The sequence below is a fragment of the Dromaius novaehollandiae genome, chromosome 1 (assembly GCF_036370855.1).
Source record: "Dromaius novaehollandiae isolate bDroNov1 chromosome 1, bDroNov1.hap1, whole genome shotgun sequence".
Classification (NCBI taxonomy): domain Eukaryota; kingdom Metazoa; phylum Chordata; class Aves; order Casuariiformes; family Dromaiidae; genus Dromaius; species Dromaius novaehollandiae.
Genome location: NC_088098.1, coordinates 178,943,094 through 178,958,464, shown reverse-complemented (window position 1 = coordinate 178,958,464; position 15,371 = coordinate 178,943,094).

The window sequence follows — 15,371 nt, the reverse complement described above, 5'->3', positions numbered from 1 at the left end:
TGATTGTAGTCTAAAAACAATGGCAAGACAGGAACAAACATTAAAAAAAAAAAAAAAAAAAAAAAAAGAGTGCTTTAATGGTATGTCCTCTTTCTAAGTTTTCTTTCCTAATTTGAAAACAACTGTGCACAATGACCCCCCATTCCATATTACCCTGGGACCCATGAAGTGATGGATAATGAGTCTAGAGGTACCCAGCAGTGCCAAATATGAAACAACAGTGTCCAGTAAAGCAGGCAGCCCACAGCTCAGCAAGCAGAGACACTGAATACTGAGTGAGTTTAACAACAAACACAGATTCTCTTTGTAGCCAGTGAGCTTTCAAATTCCTCAAAAATTTTCAAAGTGGCAAACAAGGATTTCAGTAGTGCATTTCCCATTGACTTTAGTGAGAGTGACATGGCTAAAACTCATCTCATAGTTTTTGAAAACAGCTGTTGATGGAAGGTATTGTAGGACAAATAACCAAAATGTGTACTATACACAAAATAATTCTCTATGATTAGAAGTAAAATGTAAAAAATTATAGATAAAAGTGAGACAACAAGCAGAAAATATGATAACAGGGAAGAAAAAAATATTTAGAAATGCATTTTCAGCTGGTGAAAATTATTGTTCCACTGACTGCAGCAGAGCTATAACAAATTATATGATCTGACTCATACATTCATGTCTGGAGACCCTTTTCATTCATGAAAATTATACCTTTACAAAAATGTAATGGATTTATTCCAAATTTATACTGCTTAAGTGTTTAAAATTAAGTTCATTACACTTATAAATAATATGATGCATTCATAAAACTCACTTTTGCAGTAAGTTCTGTTTATTTATTTTTAGTGAGCTCAAGGTAATATTTTATGAGATAGACAATGTTAACAAACATAAACCAGATACTTGAATATCCAGTACTATGACTGGTACACATAAAATCAATTTATAACTTCCTAAATATGTGTATATAAACTTTGTATCCACTTAAAAATTTGACATCAGTTCTTATTTTTTATGCTTTTTTTTCAGTTATTCTGGGTTCTTTTGCTTTTTGCTTTTCTTCCCTTTTTAGCTAAGGAACTTATAGAGAGATGAAAAATTATAATTATTTCTTATATGTTATTCATAATGTAAACATTTGTAAAGAATAAAATAATGTGGAAATGTAAGTATTAAATAGTGAAAATATGGCATAGCTCAAATATATTTTTCAAGACATTATTAAAGCCCTACAGTCAGATAAGTGTTGTTATTCCTTCTGACCATATCTGCACTCACCTGAATTGGCCAACCCTAAAAAGAGCCTGAAAGTCCCAAATACTTGCCAGACTAGGCATTGTGTGTAACTATATTGTCTTTTTAGGGAGACTGAGCTCAGACTAAGCATGTGCTACCTACAAATTCCTTCTGTCCTTTTATCTGGAAATGTCAAGGTCTTCCTAGGAAGGATTTTAATGTGTTGTATCTCCCAGTGCTGGTTATGACACACTGTCACAAGGACAATTGGCGGAGGCAGGCTGCAAATCAAAAAGGAACAGTGGGACACATCTACAGTACGCAGGGAAAATCTGTAATAATATAATTAAAGCAACGTAGAATCGGCTGGTCAAATGTAAATGTCTACTTTAGGATGAGATTAATTGCTCTCTAAACTCCACTGACTGCACTGATGAACTGAAACCAGCTCAGGCCAGGACAAGCTCAGACAAGTTCTCAGACCCTGCAGAGTCAGGTCAGTGCAAAGTCTACAGGCTTCTACCAGTAATGACAAAACCATATTTACTGGGATGCACGACTTCATTTATTTATACCCAGAACTGAAAAAAATCCATTAAATCTGTGATCTGAGCAGTGACCAAGTCAGTAGGAGCACTTGATTTATGCATTCTTTAAACTATGTTGTATTAGGCTAAGGTATTTAAAAGGCATGAGGGATACTGGATGCCTCAAATGTTGGGTGCCAGTTTGAAATCAGGCTCCTTGAAGGAATGACGTAGCAGGCATACAACTGGCTATCGGAATTCAATGTTGAGAGCCTTTGCCCTAATTTCTGAAGCTTCATCCTCTTTGGAAAACTTTCCATAGCGCATTATTTTTCTTCATCCTTTTTCATGTATGTGGCATGCTTGAAAATGGGTTGATATGTTTGCAAGATGATTCATAATAGCAATAATATTTTTAATTATTATTGCTTTGACCCCTCTCAATTCTGAGGTTTTATATGAAGTTGTTTATAATGATGCCTATCATTATAATGTTACACAGCTTTTGTTATTTTAGATAGATATCCATGAATAGTTCCCACTGTTCCTGAAAATACTGAATACTTATGTGTCTGCTTTAGCTATTTTTTTAAATGTTATCCAGTAATATGCATTTCTAGATGAAGATCATTACTGACTGCTTTTTTCTTTTTATAATTTCAATATCCATCCTTACAGATCAAAATGAATGTATTAAATATACCAACACATTCAACACATCAGTTAATCTAATCCAAGAATATATCTTACAGAGAGCATCATTAAGTCCATCTGCTTTGGCAGGTACATACTATTGATATCTTTGGGAAGAAAAATATTTCTTAAAGCTTGTATTCATTGTTTTGTTGATAGGAAAGTAATGAGCTGAAGAGGGCTTTGTTAGTTTGATTGTCTGTTTCAAAAAAATATGGCAAAACATGCCCATTACATCCAATCATCAGCCTGGAGTTTTACAGCTCTTTGTCCGTTCTTTGTTTCTGTTAGTTTCCTTTTTATTCACTTTTGCTTTATTAATTGGCAGTTAATGTAAATATTTTAGTTCATATTTTCCAGAACTGCATGGTTATTGGAGGTATGAAATTATTATTTGTTCCCTCAGAGGAGAAGATTCACAGTTTTACACTTTTGTTTTTCTTTAAGTACAACCTCGAGAATGAATTTTCTGGAGTTGTAATATTCGTGTTTATGATAACTAAAAATTCCTGTTACAACTTTCCCCTTGATTATATTTTACATTCTCACTTTTAATGCAAGTTTAATATAGTTTTCACTTATTTATTCAACTAATTCTGACAGGATACCAAAATATGTTTTCAAGAATCAAGAATTTATCTTCCCTATAGGAAAATATATTTAAACATAGTGTATATTTTTACACTATATATTTCCTATAGCTATATAATATACATAGAAGGACAGGGAGGGGGAGAGAGAGAGAGAAAACTGTAATCCATACGTCAAGTAGGTAGTTCAGGCTTTCATTAACAGAACACATCAATTTAAAACCATATCTGTATAACTATCTTTTTTCTGCCCATTTTTAATAAGTTATTGTAATTATTCATTTCCTTTCTACTGCAAAGTATTTTTTCATAATCTTGGAACAATATTTAGACCATATAAAGGCATATGTTCAAGGTAACACCCCTTAATTTATTAAGAAAAGAGAAAGCAGCTGGTTTGCTTGAATGACATTTTCTGTTATGCACCAGATTTGCATGCCCTCAAGTATTTATTTCAAGGTTGTATTTAGAGATGTCATTGGTATTGTTACAGATCAAAGAACTTCACTAAGGGTAGAAGATATTTAATGTCTCAGTTTCCTGCAAATTACTCTAAAAAACTTCACTAATGATACATCTCCTTTGACTTTCTGTTCACAGGAAGACTGTCATGCTGATAATGAGCTTAGATTAATTAAAGTAATGGACTAAACCTGACTTTTGGTAACAGCTGTGAGAATCTAAATTGTGTTGTGGATAGTGCAATGTACATAAACAGGAGACTCAAGGTGTCACTGATCTTAATTAGCACATACAAAATTTATGTATCTGTAGTGGTTGGGCAGCCTATTTGTTTTAGTAACCTTAAATTAAACTAACCCAAACATTTTTTTGTTTGTCTGTTTCTCTGTCTCTTCACTAGCTTTACTTGGTATGTATCTGTGGTCTTATCTTTCAGAAGTCTCATCCTATTTGATTTGTTAGTGAAGTGTCTTTTAAAGATGTAGATTTCAACAGAGTTACTTGTTTTCTCTTACTTCCTATTTTCTTTCAGACAAGACTGCCAGATGAGGCCTTATGGGGAATTAACAATTCTTTTCAGTAGTGACTAATAAAGTGGTAGTAAGGGATGTATATCCATCCGTCATATTAGTCATTGGCCATCACATTTTGGCATGCTCCTGAAACTTTGTTAATATTTGGCTGTGAGATAGCAGCACCAGAACAATAAAAAATTCAGAATATTCTATTAAAAAAAAAAAAAAAGACAGAAAACACTGCTCAACGTGATGACCCCTAAAAGAGTCATCCCATATCAGCCACCTTCAAAAGTAATCTCTGTTAGTCTCCAATGCCTGAGATATATCTGTAGCAGACAGATGAGTGAACTTTTGCCTTAAATATTTCTTGGTACATAAGGTGCAAGCAAACCATAACCCCAAACAAGCCATCTGTTCCTGGCGGGAACAGGACTGAGCTGCTGTGACCCCTGAAATGGTCTCCCTGCAACCATTCGGGACACACCGAGCCTGCGCTGAACCAGACCACGATCGGACAGAGACTTTGGGACCTGGACTGCAAATTACTGCCGCTTAACACAACTTTTATAAAACTTGCTTAGCATGAGTAGCTAAATTTGCTGAAGCCTTAGGCCGCACTCCCTAGTTCAGAGAGAAAGGGCCCCAGAGCTGGTGCAGACTGGAAAGATAAGGGAGTTACAAGCAGTTTGCATTCCTATGCTTCACACTCCGGGAGGGAGGATGTCAAGGCTTTGAAACAAGGCCTGCTTGGGCACCAGGACCCTGGGAAACAAAGCCTCCCCTCACTGCTGAAACAGTGTTAATTTGGGGGGGGTCTGGATTATATCCTCTTTGTCAGGACCTTGGAAGATAACACCTATTGTCACTGCTGGGGCAGTGCTAATTGCTGGAACAACACCTGTTTGTCAGGGCCCTGAGAAAGAAGGGCAGAACCCGAGGAATCAAAACACATTTGTCAGCAGAAACCGCAACAGTAAAGATAAGGGAGAAAAGCAGCCTGCCTAGGAACAATGATGAGACCCAATAGGGAGCAGGAGACCCCAGACCCAAAAATTACTATTGGTCTGAACTACCGCGTGAGGGGTGGGAAACTTAATTTGAAAAAGCTATAATTGCCCAGGGATCTCTTTGTTCGGGGTCCCTCTTTGGAGGCACCCAACTCGAGCTGTAACTACTGCACGCGTGTCATTACAATTTATTTATTTAATTTGCCTTGATTTGGCTCTGAACTTTTCAGCGGGAACCTAGGGTCGGACCCTGCTCGAGTTGTAATCACTGCACGCGCATCGCTAAAATTTACACCCAGGGTGAAGAGGACCAACGGGACGCCGCTGGATCCACGGGTGGTGATATCTCTTTCTCTTTCCCCCTTTTCTCTCTCTCTTTTTCTCTCTCTCCTCCCCTTCGCCTTTCCTCACCTTTTCTCCCCAGTCCGTGGAAAATAAAGTTAAAAGGTTGTACGATATTTGATCGGTTTTAGCATCTTAATCTCATCCTTGGGATCGTAACGAACCCTCCCCCCCGCCCCCCCCCATTATTGTATCGGGACAATCTCACAGAGTGCCTCTGTCTTCATAATGAGGATTTCCTTTTACAGAGGTTTTCTGTAGGTGGAATCAGCCTGACAATAGTGAGGAAATTCAGAAGATTGTGGTATAGGACTATCTCAACAACACGACTAAACTTTTATCTGGCCAGACTAAAATGAGTCTAAGTTTAACACCTTTTCAAGTAAAATATAAACTTCTCTAATCAGCAGTCACAAAGTTATCACTGAAAATGGCTCTGAGGAATGGAAGAGGAGTTAAAAAGGAAGACAAGAAGAAGATGTGCTTAAAAACATAATAAATGAAAATATATTCATAGGTCTAATTGCCTTAAGGGAAGTGGAGAGGAAAAAATGGACCACTGGACATTTGTTATAGCAGTTAACTATTTCCTTGGTGACACTTAGAAGCTGCAATGATGTATGCTATATAAGAACTAGAAACCAGCAAGCTAGCTAGAAGAAATTAAGTTAATATATAACCTGACTTCAGTAGCACCAGGATCAGATCTTTAGTCAGTAGGTGTCTGATTATTATTATTATATATATTTTTTAAGAGCTGGCTATTTAAAATTTATGTTTTAATTTATGTTACTTGCTTTTTGTGCCATTTTGTTATTTAAAATGATTCCAAACATGGTTAACACATTGAAGTTCAGCATTGAAGGGTCGGTTCACGGTCAGTTTGCAGAAAGCAAGCAAGTAAGACTACTTTCAGATTTTGTTTCAAAGAGAAGGCAGCATTAAAGTCAAAGTATTGAGAATGAAAGCTGGTGAACTAACTAACTGGGCAGAGAGGCAAACCAGGCCATCTAGAGTAAGTGTCTGAGTCTTCTGTAACGCTAATTTAGAAAACTATGCATTCTGTAGACCTGCAAAGAGAAATCCAGGCCATCCTAGTTAGCCACTTACCTCTTTTCATTACACATATGTTTAGTCTTGTCCACCAGAGGGTGATTCAGTCTATATCCAATCTTTCTTAATGTAGTTTGGATGCCCTTCAGATGTCTACAGGGCTAGACAGAGCTAGACACATATATCCCAAAGCAGATGAGGAGTGGGGGGAACCTAACTGTAAAATATGGAAGACATACTCAGTTCATATTTAATTATGTTTTTAATGTGTCATAGTTCAAATAGACGTCAATGAGAGATTCCTACCACAGAGCACTCAGTAGAGTGCTTAATGGCTAACACACACAACTGAGGCTGAAAACTTTTCCCAGCAAATGACTCTGAAGAGTGGGATGTTTAAACACTCACGTATACTTACAGACAATCAATATTGAAGAAAAAAACCCCCCACTTTTACAGACATATTGCATGGAAACTGAATCTGCCATAAATTTGTTCTGAACATGTTACTGTCTAAGGAGTTGTGTTCCTCTATTGAGATAAGTGAAGCATCACAGCTTAAAAATATAACGTGAAATTATTATGTCCCTCAAGCTTTATCTCTGCAAACTCATTATAAAACAAAAATGCACTACTGTTATTGGCTAAATCTATACTTTTAAGAAAGTCATGGTTTAAGCTCGAGCACTGGCCATCCACAGTACTCAGCTAACGTTAGCTAATTGCGTTACACTGTTTTGCCTGTATCAACATGAACTCTCAGAAACAATGCCAAACTGTAGGCTGCAGTACCGGAAGTTCAGGGCATAAGAAGCATGTGGGACCACCTCCAAAGGGCAGTGTGAATAGGACAAAGTTTGGCTCCCTAAGCACAACCCCATCCTCCAAAACTATCCCAGCAGACTTTGCATCTTCAAACACTCCCCCATAATCTTTTGCCACTTTTTATGATATGCAACATATAGTTTCAGTTTCGTACCATAGAAACACCACTCTACTGAAGTGTAACAGTACCTTCACATTATTATAGACATTTTCCATGAAAAAGCATGCACAAAGCAGTGTCTTATGTATGTGTGAGCTTCAACTGGGATCTAGAGGACATTCAGGATAGGTCTAATTAGTGATGATGCATCAGGCATACCCTAACTCTGTGACAATGTTCTCTAGGCATTGTTGATGAAGGCTGATCACTGCCATATGAGCTCAGAGTCAAGGATTAGTCCCTGATCCTCTCTTATGTTGTACTATAGACATAGCCTTTTTGTTTGAACTCAGTCTGGAGTTAGTATTTCTTGCATGCATTAACTGCATGTATATAGTTATTTCAAGTATGTTTGTCAATTCACATGTTCCTGTGGAATTCTGCATACAGAGAAGCTTTACAAAGAGATCAGCTTATTGCTTCTCCAGACAAGAAAGTTTTTGTCTTTCAGTGGATAACATTTTTCTAATAGCTCAGTCAAGTTTGAGATATGGTTTTAGTCTATCAAAGGGCTATTAGAATCCTAACTATGTGAGGACAGTATACTACCTGAGATGATATAAAAAATACTAAATAATTAAAAGATAAATAATTTCTGAAGTGAGTAATATATCAATAGAACCTCAAGAAAGAGATGCAGTACAGACGAACATGTGATTTACCAAAATGAAATTTTAGTAATTGCAATCCAAGATTCCATATTTACAAGGGGAGTTTGCATAACTGATTTAGGTAAGCATCCACAATCCATCAGTTGTGTACAGTGAAGGAGAGAGAAACCTTTGGGATTGAATCTTACTTTAAGAAAACTACACACATTTTTAAATTTGCATCTGCCAGGTCTGCCACTATAAGCCTTGTCTGTACATCATCTGTTTTGGATTTTGTAAATAATATTTTTATTTGTTTTCACTTCTCTTGAGAAATGAACATTTTTAATCTTAAAGCAGATTAATCTCATGGCATTCTAAATCTTTGGGTGTGAAGACTCTTCTAATTGGGATCAGTCTAAACTATGCATGTGCCCTCCAGCACTCCAATACTTTTTTGAAGAGAGTATCCAAATGGCAGGAAGCTGTTTCTCTGTTTGAGATATATAGATTAGGAGCTGGTATCATTCAAATCAGGAGTTACTTCTGTGCCTGATGGCAGTGACTAAAGCTCTTAGATTTACGGCAAACAAGGGTCTGTGCCTGACACTTGACTGGTCATAAGTGGTAGATATGTTAAATGGAAACATTGGTAAAGAAGAGTTTTAGACACCAACGGGTTCATGTGGCAGTTCAGTGGTGGCTTTGAAGAAGTCAGTTTCAACCAAAGAGTGAATGTGGGCATCTAAGATACTTTGTGGCTCAACCTTCGAATGTGTTGCGTACTTTGAAGAAAATGAATGCAGATTCATTTTAATGTTAATAAAATATTTAGTATGAATTTACATAACTTTTTCATAATTAATTGCATTATGCATGCACCACTCTGGTAATGTACCATTGATTTCAGTAGGCTCCATGTACAGAACACATTATTCTTAATCAGAATTGACATTTTACAAAGAAACTGCTCCAAAGGAACTGTTAATATGGATGTTGTCAATGCCTGTTAAGTCTAATTCACCAAAGTCATCCAGACCTGCAGTATTAGTCTTAAAATGCATTTTCATACTATGCATTTGAGATATTAACTCTAGTGGCACTGAAGGCTTTGCTGTATGTACAGGGTGGTGTAGGAAATATGTCAGAAGTTACCAAGACTGCATTTCTATTGTAAACATACTGTTGAAGTGCTAAATAGCAAGAAAGTTTGAAGTTATATATTACAAAACATGTACTGGCACTTCTATGTATCTGGTATGTACAGAATACTCCTGTAACATGAAGCATTCTACCATATCATTTTCTATCTCCCACATATTATCTATGCATTTTTTGGCTTTTGCCTTCATCGTCATTGTTGTTGTTGTTGTTGTTGTATTGTAATAAGCTTATTTGTAGATTCTTACACATTTCCAGATTGAAATTGCCTTGATGTATGGGTATTCATAGGCTGACTGGAATAGGCAGGTGTAACGCCTAATTTAGGAATCTTATCAACAGTAGACAGGAGGAAAGAAGTCTCCAGACTTATGTCCTCCTGGTGTCCTTCCATGATAGGCAGTTTAAGGGAAATTACTGACAAAAGGCAGGGATTGAAGCATCCACCACACTGCTGTTACCTCCAAAAAAGCTAAGGTAAGGCTTATGCATTGTGAATTAGTTTCCTTGCACCACCTCTTCTACTTATATCATCAGAAATTCTGATGCTAGAAGGAGAATCTAGTCTTTCCTGAAGACTATAAATTATAGGGCAAGACTTCATCTCCAATATTCTCAATGATTGTTGATCACTGTGCTGCAGTACTAAAAGGTCTCACAGTGTCACTTGAAAACTACACCATCTCTTTGAAATCAGACCTGTGCAGAGCTTCGCCTTGTACCTTCTAAGAAACTGTGTTAGCTACAGTTGTATCAGAACACAAAGCATGCTTCAAAAATGGATATTCAATTAATTTGAAGTACAATATCAAGGCTTTAAAAATGCAAAAGTCAAGTAGCCAAAGGCATAATCACAAATATTTAGCTTCCTAAAAAAATACATTAGATTTTTAAAAGCATTTCTCTAGTAAACTATTTTTATACTCCATGTCATTAAAAATTCAGAATGATGAGGCAGAAAGCATTATTGATTTAAAGACACTATAATACCCAATACAGAGAATAAAAGGATTGTTGAAAGTGGCTAAGGATATATTTTTTCCCCATAGAGAAGTAAGCACCTGCTTTGCATCCATCCACAGCAATTCTGTCTTGGTTTTCACATCTTCATTACATCAACAGCAAAATTTAATCAGCGCCATCTTGAAAATAAAACATATTTGCTTTCAGACCACAATAAACTACTTTCTTAAAAGGAAGCAAAAAAAGGAGAAAAAAAAAAAGTCCATGGCCTACTAAGCTAGTCCTTCTCCTCTAAATCCTATGGCTTCTGATGTGATGTATGGATTGTAAGAAGCTCAGATCCACTTGATTTTACAATATTAGCTGTTTAATTTGTACAGAAATATGTTTATAACTAGGATTATTAGCTCACGATATCATGCTATAATGTGAGCTTTTTCCCAGTTTGAACTAAAAGCTATTTTTTCCATTAAGATTGCTCAAGACCTTCCCCTCTCACACATATTACACACACATATTACAAAAACAGAGACTTTCATATAGGAAATCAATGGCCATTACATTTAAGCAGGTACATAGCAAAGTTATCTACATACTGAGTTTTCACAAACAGATTGTTCTCCTTTTCTTACATGGCTGGCAACATGGATGTAGAAAGAGTAAATAACAAAGATCACAATAAACCATATATCTGAAACGTCCACCAAATGCCTTAGAATAGCAGAAGTCTATGCTACCTTTGAAAATTTCTAAGCCCAATGCATAATATCAAGATATTACTGACATTTTCTAACTGAATTATGGAATCTGAGTAACTAATATCCTAAATGCATAATTATCTGCTGTTATTACTCAGACCGAGCCTCAGCCTGTTCCCCCACATCTGCCTGTCCAAGGTTACGGTATAACTACTGAGCAAAATTCATCACTTTCTACTGTTCATTTTCTTCTTTCAAAGATCACACTACAAATTCCAAGAGCATTAAAGAGCTAAGATTCTTAACATACCTGCAAAAACTGCTAACCTCAATGTGGGAATGACTATAAAATGTTCTTGGAAGAAAAAAAGGAGTCATTTTCTTTAAAATATATAACAAGCCTAGAATCATTAGCTAGAAACATAGGAATATTCTTACCTTTCAAGTATCAAAAAGATTGTTCCAAAGGTTTTCTTAAAAAAAAAAAAAAAAAAAAAAAAAAAAAAAAGGAAGGTGTATAATATATTTCTGCTAACAATGCTTTTCCAGTGCTTTTCCAGATTGTAGGTTTGTAATGGAAAGTGAAATTCAAACAGTAGATGAGGTTCACTGATTCGTTAATTACCAGGCCAGAAAGTACCACAAGAATACTTAGTCTAACCTCCTGTATAACATATATCATCCAGTTACTCCTCATAACTTGTGTTTGTTTAAAGTACGGTTTTCAGAAACTTGTTTTGGAGATTGCAGAGTTGCAGATTGCATCTAAGAATGGAAGATTTGTATTAGGAGTTGTATTTGCTATGCATTTTGAACTACTTTTTGAAGTGCCCACCTCCATAATTAAACAGTTCCTTAGGAAGCATTGAATCTTTTTGTCTATTTATGTGATAGGTCAACTTTAGAGAGAGAAATCAAGAACTATTGCTAAGGACCATAGTAGAAATTGCACAATATTGTGGTAACCAGGCTTACATGAACTGAAAAAATACTGTATTTCTACATTGCTAATAAAATTACTGCTTAAAAACATATGTTTCAGTAGTCTCAGTTTTCCAGATATCTGTGTTGCAGTGCATTAACTAGGTATATCAACATTTCATTTGAGCAAGTTAAGCTATCTGCAGTTCATATAGATATAGGTGTATAAATGTATATTTCAAGTATTTTAAGCAGTCCTAGCAATATATGGATATATAAGACCCAATTCTGCCACATTTGATAAATCATAACAGATTTTTAGTAATTATCACAAGACTTTCTTTAAATTAAACTCATTAAGTGTCAGTTTTTAGAGCTGCTGCTTTGAGGAAAATACATTAAAATACCCCAACAATCTGTAAGTCAAATACAAAAACATTAGTACTACTCAGTTGCAGATCTCAGCAGTTATTGCAACAAAAAAGATAACTGAAATCAAAATTTCAAGAATACTTGAAAGGAAGCATATAAATAAAAGTTCTGATTTGATGTCTTAACGGAAACTCTTCCATAGATTTATGATTTGGGTTTAGGTCCAAAGCTTAGAGGAGTCTCTTTTCAGCTTCTGTACACAAAGGTAAAAATCAAAGTGCAGATAGCCATAATAATAAATTTTGAATCCAGGATGTTGATAGCTTCAGGACAACAGAAATTCTTTTTAATATTCTGGGCACTGTGGTAAAATTGTTGTGACTGCAGCTTCCAAAACCTTGGCACACCCAAACTCTATCTTCCTTAAATCCAAGCTTTCATTTAAATGTAAAATGCATCCTAACATCATCTTATTGACCCATCTCTCTCTTCAGCTCAGTTATGTTCTGTAACCACACTTGTTTAAAATTCCCAGAGCTTTTAAGTAAGAGTCTGGTAATGACATTGGCTGTAGTGAAGCCATCTGGCTATGGTATTTTGGCCATATCTATGAAATACATTTCCATCCTTCAATATAGTTATAATTGCATACTCTCCTTATTAAAGCACACACTGTTATAACTTTGTATGTAACATGAACCTTGCAAAAAGCATGGTTAAGCTGAATAAAATAAGACTTTACTCTATGAATTTTTCATGCAACTTTTTCTCTTCTTTTTATATGAAAATCCCATTAAAACCTCAACATATTCTATTGGAGCACACTTTTATAGTGTAATGTGGAAAAAACCATTAATGAGTTCTTACTGACCATCTCAAGAGGGTACAGGTGAAAGTGAACGACTTTTTCATAGTTTGTGAACTGTACTATTTTGCATTTTGCTGTCAGCGCTCTCTGATAATTGATACATTAGTTCAAAATGGGCTCTTTTGCTATTACTGGATAACAGGGACTCTTCCCTAAATGATATCTAGAAAATAGGTAAGCTATCTAAAAGCATAAAATGGAGATTTCCATGACAGTCTACAGCAGACACTGAGATACAAAAAAAGCAATCAGGAAACAGATTGAGGAAAACTGCTTCAGTCTGGAGCTGTAGTGGAGAATGGCCTCCATATAGTTTAGATGAAATACAGTTCTCTGGAGACCGGGTAGCTGAAGAGTCTTTTAACTCTGTTTTATTAGGTCGTATCCAGAGCAGGTGATTAGAAATATTTTTCATTAATAAAATGGCACTACAATAAAAGTTGAGGTCTTAGTCTTAATAAATACTTAAAGTACACAAACTGAAATGTTCTCATGCCATTAGAATTTCTAGTTATATTTGATTTTCTAGTTATATTTGATTGAAAGGGTTAAATAGAAGAGTTGAAATCTCAGAATTTATTTGTGTTGAAATTAAGGGATTTAATATACAGGATTTCAAAATCTGAAATCTTATACAATACTATATTTACAAGAAAGCAGAAAAAAGACTTCAAAATTATTTTCTATGCGTAACATATTGCATTTCATAAGATTCTTGTATTTAGTTAAACAGAGCTTCAATGATCTATAGGCCTCATGTTCTCAGATCATTGTGCCTTTTAAAATGTAAGATTCATAATAAGGGACAAATAGAAGTCAAGCTGGATATAGCTCTCTGGGAAGAAAAAAAAAAAAAAAAAGAATCTGGTTGACTTCTATGTCAAAGGAACAAGGAAAGTCTAATCCAAGGCCTCCCCACATTGCCATGTCCCAGCACCAGAACTATCATTCCATCCATTGCATGAGAGATGTGCTTTTTCAGATAGTGGAAAGATGGTATCTGCAGAGGTCATGGGTAAAAAAAAAGTGGTGGGTGCCTTGTATGTCTTTTTTTGTATAAAAAGAGCATGTGTGCATGAAAGCAATATGATTATGTTCTGTATACATGTACTGATAAGTTTACTGGAAGTAAATTTAGTCCAGTTCTGGGCTCCCCAATACAAGAGAGACATGAGCTACTGGAGCGAGTCGAGCCAAGGGCTACTGAGATAATTAAGGGACTGGAGCATCTCTCCGATGAGGAAAGGCTGAAAGAGCTGGGCCTGTTCATCCTGGGGAAGAGCAGACTGAGGGTGGATCTTATCAATGCATATAAGTATCTGAAGAGAGGGTGTAGAGAGGATGGGGCAGAGTCTTCTCTGTGGTGCCCAGCAAGAGAAGCAATGGGCACAAACAAGCACAGGAAGCTCCATCTGAGCGTGAGGTAAAACTTCTTTACTGTGAGAGTGACAGAGCACTGGAACAGGTTGCCCGGGGAGGTTCTGGAGTCTCCTTCTCTGGAGATATTCAAAATCCACCTGGATGCTATGCTGTGCAATGTGCTCTAGGTTACCCTGCTTGAGCAGGGGGGTTGTACTAGATGATCTGCAGAGGTCCCCTTCCAACCTCAACTCTTCTGTGATTCTGTGAAAGCTTAGAGAATAATAGCTGTGGTTGAAATTCAAAGGTACAAAGACTGCAGAAAGAGTAAGGAACTCTTCTTCTGAGAGCTTCCTCATTCCTTTCACTTTTGTTTGCTAAGGTTCATGTGATCAAACTTGGAATAAGCTGGCAGTGGAAGACTGTCATGAGTCTATCATCCTTTTCTCCAACATATGCAAAGATATATCATAATAATTTTCCAATATTTGGAGAATATTAGAATATCTATATGTACCACCCCCCAAAAAAGCAAGCCAACTGATGTGCCTCTCTCCAAATCAGGCTCACTGAAAAATGAATGTACTTCTAACAGGTGAAACTCCACTCTATGCTAGGAAATCACTGGCAAAATCAGCCTTTAGCGTATCAGTTGACATGGACGAGTATCTGTTCCTTGACCAGATTTCTTTCTGGTGTTCTCTGGAGGCTGGGTAGCTGAAGGGACTTTTAACTCTCTTTTACTAGTTTGTATCCAGAGCAGGTCATGCTCTTCTAGATTATACGATTACTGAGAATGATACAATCTTTTCAGGGTGAAGACACAGGTAAAACTCCTCTAAAAAACTTACTCATGTTGATGTTAGTCCTATGGTCAAAGGCTGTCATCTGGACTCCATCTGTATTCGGTGGAGAGAAATAAGCACCTCCAGATCAGATAGTGATTCCTAAAACCGGTACCACAGAATGCAGCAGGAGTTTGGATGATTAGCTTACACTAGAGGGTTAACTTTTAAATAGTGAAGTTCTGAA